General features: G+C 46.3%; 1 protein-coding gene across 1 annotated transcript in view; it reads right to left on the reverse strand.

The window, feature by feature from the left end:
• large2 (LARGE xylosyl- and glucuronyltransferase 2) overlaps nucleotides 1-7,500 on the reverse strand; it is a 32,033-nt gene that overhangs the window by 24,266 nt on the left and 267 nt on the right. The window contains exon 1 of the mRNA XM_080843239.1: nucleotides 7,083-7,500. This exon is cut by the window's right edge and continues 267 nt beyond it. The gene's annotated coding sequence lies outside the window, so the exon portion shown is untranslated. The remainder of the gene's footprint in view (nucleotides 1-7,082) is intronic.

The raw sequence follows: 7,500 nt of genomic DNA on the forward strand, positions 1-7,500 counted from the left end.
CACCCACTCTTAGCTCACACTCATTCTCGCAATGCTCCCTCAAGTAAAAAAAAAAAAATGCAATTCCATCAGCTTCTAATGGCTAAATTAGATCAGCACCCAGCAGCCATTAGCCCTTCCATTTAAGGAGATCTATGCGGTCATAACGGCTACTTAGAGTTACCATCGGCCATAATGCGGCAGGATGGAGAGATTATTGAGTTTTATCACTCCTCTACCGTGGGCTACCCTCTCTCCACTTCCATGTAGGCCACAGGAGAGGCTATAAAGCTGTGTCCTAAGAGCTGCTCTGGACAGATAAGCACAGATGACAAAGGCTATTGATCTTCCTGGCTGGATAAAACAAAGTGCGACTGTCTTGTTGAATTGATCAGATTTTTGCACCTCAATCGCAGGTTAATCTCAGGTGTAACCAGGGTAATTGCAGACTTGCCCTGTTCAGGGGACTGTCATATAGAGAGGAGAGAAGAGCGCTCACGTCTTGATTGATAGAGACTGATAATATGTTTTGATTACTTCAAAATACTTTCAGAAGTATTTTGTCTTGAAATCCAAGTAGCAGTGCTGTGCAGTAGAATCCCAACAAAGCCCTTATCTACTTAACATCGTGAATGTCTTGGTACAAAGATAATTTCAGTGAGTAATGAGTAGGCATCCCTCTCCCTCTCCCCAGTGATGACATGTCTGACTAACATGGCAGCAGTCAAAGGCGGCAGACAGAGACAGAGACTGAGACAGAGACAGAGAGAAAGTCGAGACGTTTCCCTCAGATCTCTCCCTCTCCACCCACTGTTCACCCCAGGCACTGATTCTTCAGCAGTGGGCAAAATGGAGCCTTAATAATGTATGGATGCAGATGAATAGTGCTGCCTGTTTGCGCCACAGTACCCCAACAGCCACAGCATGCGCTGAGAGAGTCCCCCACTACCATCTCCACACACATACACGTTCACACTCCTTTGTCTAAGCCTTCACCTTACTTCAACACCCCCATCTCGGCACCAAGAGAGAAACGTCCACATTCAACACAGTCCGCTTCTTCTGCCTGCATGCCATTTATAGTTTCTAGAGTTCAGACGTTTTTTTGCTAATTCCCTTTGAGGTGCGATACAGAGGAGGATTCTTCTTTTAGAGCTGTGCTGACCCCCCCCCACATTGATTCAAAACTCAGTGGTTTGATCTGCGCTCACTGGGAACGAGGGAGCATGTTGCTGAAACGTTTGGGAACATTCTCTGGATTAAGCACGGAAGCTGTCAAGGAAGGGATGAAACAAAGAAAAGACCATTGGTGCCGGAGCAGAGGATGAGGTGAGATGAACGCAAAGCTTCTGCGTTAATCCACATCGTTTCATGGCAACTCTGGCATCCGCAGAGACAACTCAGTCGGTTCGTTAATACCCCTGGCATGTAAACACACATAAAGCTGTCATTCCATCTAGAAATACTGACCTTTAAAAAAATGGTAGCTCTTCATGACCTTACTGCATATTTAATTTTAGTCAGCAACAACGTGTCTCGGCCTGAGCCTACCTGTCATGCAATTCGCAGAATTTTTTTTTAGGAAGAAATCGCACCTCAGATCTGGCAGGAGTGCCAAAGCAAAGAGGCTCTGGGAAATGGGTAAACCAGAGTGGGAAGTGTAGACGATAAATTATTAGAGAGTGAAGAGAGAGAGAGAGAGAGAGAGAGAGAGAGAGAGAGAGAGAGAGAGAGTGAGAGAGAGAGAGTGTGTGTATGTGTGTGTGCATCAAAAGCACTGGAATCATAAAACATACCGGTCTCATAGGCTGAAACATTATTTAACACAACGATATAACCATAAAGTAGTAATAATAGCCAATAAGCCATTCCTCAGTAAACCAAAGGCCCTTTTTCTGAGGCTTGATGGTTCAATCCCAATTCCTTTAAAGCCCCCCCAAGGGAGACATTTCTCCACGCCCCACAGGTCTCCTACTGAGAGGCCATCTTCATTCCTCATCTGCTTGTCGATGATGAGGAAAATGAAGCAAAGCTAAGTATAGTGCCTTCTCTCTGAAAGTGATGAATAATCCTGTCTAATGCTGCTTTCTGGTGTATTTCAGGAATGCACCGTTGAAAGATAACGCTGATCTGCTCCAACCCCTGTGCAGGAGCGAAACCTGCACATTGGGAATACACACGGGAATGAACTGGAGGGCCGTCAGCTATCTGGATGAAGCCCAGAACACAGCGGTGGATGGTTCTCTGGTCCTCTCATGTGGGCTCCTCACAACAAGAGGCAGTCAAACAACCAGTGCAGCCTTGGACTAAACACACATGTGTGAATATCTGTGACATCCACATTAGGGTCACACACAAAGAGAGGAGGTAGTGCATCAAGACAACACGGTCAAGTATCTCTGTGGAGTGTCCTATACAGTGCTGATAAGCATCATATCTTGAATTGGAAGCACGTCGCCTTCCAGATAAGAGCTTTCCTCTCTCTGCCCCTCAGCCCCCTCACTGTTAGTACCATTAGTGTCGGCACCTAGAGCAGCTAAGCTCCCCATCCCCCATCTATGTGTTTCTGTGTGCATACATGTGAACAGAAATGATTGAATCGCACCTCTCAGAGACAAAAGCCTTGACCTTAGCCACCGGCCTCTCTAGGCGCCTTTCCACTGCAGGAAGTCGTAGACTGTTTTAGGATGGCCGGCACCTTAGGCGGTTTTCCACTGCATGACCTGCCCCTGTAGGACCACTTTCAGTGTCGTTTTCGAGGGCAAAACCTGATTGCAACATTCAACTATGTACTCTACCTGGAGGTTATCCTGATGTTATCTAGAAAATCTAATGTTGGTGCTGCCTTGTTGTGCTCGGAATTGACATTGCAAAATATTAGGCTACGTCACTCGTTAGAAACAGAAAGGCTGACAGGGCCGATAAGGGGGCCATTCCTGCCGGGGGGAAAATGTCTTCTAACTTCACCCTTCATCCAGCTCCACCACTGGTCACACCACATTATCCCCACCCCCCAGCCATTACCCCCTGCTCTTGGCTAAACTCAAAGGGTTAAAGGAGGAGTGAGAGGTCATGTGAAAAGAAAACAATGACAGGGAGGGGTGAGTGGGTGTCATATTGGACAGGCTAACATATTCTCCTTTTCTCCACCCTTTCACTCAGTGAATCTGACAAGGGTGACACGTCTTTGGGACTTTTCAACTTGGACCTTATTTTTTAGATATTTTTGCTAAGGACAATTAGTGATATCGGTCCAGTATTGAGTTAAAAACCAGTAATCACAAAATGGCTATACGATGGAAACTTATGGGGCAAGTCAGCACGTCAAAGTTAACTGATAGTTTTAGCCACTGACAGGCTCGTAAATGTTATTATAAGGGTCTGGCGACATGGAAAGGATCCCCACAGAGATACAGAGATCTGTCTGTTTACCTCAGCTGCAGCACTATCTGAATGCGGTACTATGTCATAGACCGAAAGAGGAAAAGCTTAAACACTGACAGTAAAAACAGTCATTTTCTACAGTTTCTTTACAGTTATTGAGGTAAACAGATGCAGGTGTATCCCTGTAGGGATCTCTCCATGTTCGCTACTGACAAGCCTGTTTTGCTGTCACCGGGTTTAGCGTTCTAACTCTAACCCATTTCGATTGTGAATTGTCCTTAGAAAAAACTTGGACCCAAAAAGATCTATAGGCCACAGGTTTAAAAAGTGTCCCTTTCACTTTTGTTGATTTGCTGAGTATGTTTGCGCTATTTGCAAAGTAAGTTTGCGCTGTTTGAAAAGTCATTTTCTGATTGTGCTCCTGTGTGATTGTGTGCTGATGTGCTTTACAAAAATCTGCTCAAACTCAGTGAGCCATGGCGAGTACTCCGTGAAGTATTTTGTGTCAAGTGCACACAATGTTGCATCAATGTTAAATGAAAGTCAGAGTGAATGCGTTGTACCGACAAGGTTTCTGTTCTAGCTTGATGTCACTTTCTTGTACCGTGAGGGAACAAAAGCAGTTAGGGGCTAAATATTTCATGCAGAAGTTTATCTAAATATTTAATCCAAAGCACTGTTTCCCCATTTATTCATCTCGATCAAAGCCCAGCCCAGCCCAACACCAGCACATTGCATGCCAACACTAACAACTCAGCCATCTAATGAAATAACTGCACATGTAACAACAGCGACATGGACTTTTAGTGTGTCCCATAAATCACGGCGACTGCAGTATAAAGTTACTATAAAAGTAAGATCCACCATCAACGAGTTTGAGTCACGCTTATTTCTGCCCATCCTGGGTCTCTGTAAATCACAGCAAATGGTTGGAGAGGGGAGTAATCAACAGACTGGACAAACAACCACTGAGGGCGTAATCAATCAACAGCACTTGGCCTGGCTCTTTACTTAATGAGTCACTCCTACACGTCACTCCCCATACATCAGAGCATCCTCCTGTTGTATTCACGCGCTGTGTTTTTGTAAAGCACTAGAATATGATTATGCACTTAGAGAGTAGAGAGGAGAGATACAGTTTTTCTCAACGCTGGCTGCTGGTATGGAAGCTGTCTGCTTGTGGTCTTGATCTCTCTGCTGGTGGTGGGAGCAGCACGGAGCTGAGTCGGTATGATCACGTGTGCGCGGGGCCCGAACGCTGTAGTCACAGATGCGCGTGGGTGGAAAGTTGGTCCAGCAACTCAGCGCGTATTGATTTCCATCTTCCAGCATCGTGTTGCATAATGCCTCTGACAGCTCCAAACCACTTCAGCCCCTTAAACATTCCACTGTGTGAATAATTACGTTTTTTTTTCAATGCACAGGGGAAAAAAACAGGATTTTTTGTATTAATAATACTCAAGATGACTCAGGCTGACCTCAACAGTTGCTCAGCAGAGCTCGGGAAACATTTGCGTTGCGTAACTCATCTCTAAACATAAGGCCAGTTATGATATTAGTGGTGCAGGCCCTGTGGCAAGCTTTTCCATTAGGGTCCCTCAGAAATGCAAGAGCTCATTCAGGTAAACAGGTTATTTATTTCTCATTGTGTGTGTCCATGGGCTGTAAATTTGCTCCTAATCACACACTCGACTCCGTCAGAGGGGAGTGCATGGAGAATCCATTAGAATTAAGAGTCTGCAAGCCCCAGGGCTAGCGGAGTGTGTGTGTGTGTGTGTGTGTGTGTGTGTGTGTGTATGTGTGTGTGTGTGTGTGTCTCTGTGTGTGTCTCTGTGTGTGTCTGTGTGTGTGTTGGTGGGTTGACTGTTGATGGGGACTGAGCGTCTTTCAGAAGCACCCATGAGTGTAACGAAGAGATTTTACCCATGAAGAGAATAGTGGCAATCAGTTCATTCACATTAACGTGCGACAGATTGTATATATGACATTCAGCCCTCAGGCAGAGCAAAAGATAGAAGGAGTGAGAGAGGGAAAGGGAGGGAGGGAGGCAGTGCGAAGATGCAGAAAAAAAGGAGAGAGGGCACAGACAGAAACAGGTTGGCATCCAGAAGCTCTCTCTCACTGTCTCTCTCTCTCTCATCTCATCCTTTCCTCTTTCCCTCTCCAAATCTCTTTTTCTCCCTCTGATTATGGGTAGGCCATCTGTCACTCAGTCTGCCGTGTGTGTGTGTGTGTGTGTGTGTGTGTGTGTGTGTTCAGGTCAGGGGGCCAGAGAGCGGCAGCCCGGTCATCCTCGGCTATGAGCTCATGTGTGCACACACTTACACACGCACACTTACAAACACACACACACACATTTACTCAAGCTTTAATTAACTCCAAAAAGGCCTAACTACTTAACCTAAGCAAAAGTTCATCGGGGCCTCCTGTGCTGTCATAATATATTTATTTTTCTCTGAACAGCTTGAATTGTCTGTCATGGGGATTGCTACAGCAGTGGCTTACAACTCTCTGAGAAGTGTTCCTCTAAGCAGAATTTCTCCCTTCCTTAATGCCCTCTTAAACAAAACTATGTCAGACCAAACAATCAACTGCATCATCTACAGGGGCAGGCCTCACTATATGGCCCAGTTAAAGCTTTAAGACTCCCCCATGTCACCCTCTTCCTCTCCTTTCCCTCCTGCTCATACATCATCCTGCCTCACACGGGAGGTTACCTGGGAGGAAATTAGTTTGGGGGGGGGGGGGTTTCCTGTGGTGCTCAATATGTAAATACCCATGGCCATCACACCTGAGGGTGTAACATTAACCAATGAGAAAAGCCCCTAACTGTTAGTTCTCAGACGCATTGCAACATTGAAGCAGTAAAAGGCAGAAAAGGGAGCAAATCAGATTTCACCTAGAGAAGGCATAAATGAGGGCGGAGAGGGAGCCATGGAGGGCCAATAATAGGCAGAAGTGGCAGTGCCAAGGGTTGCTGTGGTCCAACTATAGCCCACTCTAAAGTGTACCTCACCTTTACACATAGTACATACTCACTGAGTAAGACATAGCGTAAATACACGGGGCATTCCCACAAACACACACTCATACCCATGCGCACAAACAAAGTCACTTGAAGTTTCACCCATGCTTTTCTCAATTGGCACGTCACTTTGATTTGTGCGAGATTGCTGAGCATGTAGCGGAGCGCAGGCGTGAGAGCCCCCCTCCCGCGCGTTTGGAAGAGCCTAGCCAGGAACAGCTGCTCCAGGGACGACGGGGGGAGCCCTACATTATGTGCTTCAGCGGAAAAGAATGCGGTTTAATTAGCAGTAACCTTTCCAGTGCCCAGAGCTCAGTCACATGGCACCTACACGCACTCAAACACACACATGCATCGGCTCCTGCAACTAAAAAGCTTTGAGTTTGAGCCCGCTGTATGCTCACATGACATCTGCCTACTGTTTCGTTTCAAGGACGCATGCAGAAATATGACAGCCCTAAAGCAGCTCAGGGGCTCGCTCCAACTGTGCTGCCAATCTGTTCTCGGACATTCCCACAAACGCTGCCAGTGAATCCGTGAGAAGCGCACTCACACTCAAGCCCCCCCATGTGACATTTCACCCAGTGTTTTACTTTTAAACAGCAATTAAAGCTTCCAGTACACGTAGTTGAGTACTGGGATAGAGACCTGTCAGTTACTCTTTAAAGGGAGAGGGAAAAGTATATGGCCTCACCTCTCATGTAGTCAGTTGGTGTTTCTTCTCCAGTTGCAATGTAGAGTTTTCACTCCAGTGAAGTCCAGGGACAAAATCAATTTTTGTTTTGGCAGGAGAGAAAAAAAGCTACAATATCCGTGAGGTAAAGGAGTCAAAAACGTTTGTGTTTTGGTTTGGTGTTGATTTCATCCACTTCGCTTGTTGGCATGGAAGGCTCAGAGCCAGGTGCGCACTCCAGGTGCAGCTCAACAGCACGCAGGAGATCGGCTCTGGCGCGCAAGCGACGAGAGAAGTCCTCCTGTAAAATCACTGCGCAGGTCTAATCTCATTGTCAAACACCGGGAACAAGCGCAAGCAGAAAAACACACACGCACACATTCACACACTCAGTAGCAAGCTGAAAGAAAGGCTCACAGAGCACACAGATCTCCGATCC

This window comes from Sprattus sprattus (genome assembly GCF_963457725.1).
Source record: "Sprattus sprattus genome assembly, chromosome: 8".
Taxonomy (NCBI): Eukaryota; Metazoa; Chordata; class Actinopteri; order Clupeiformes; family Clupeidae; genus Sprattus; species Sprattus sprattus.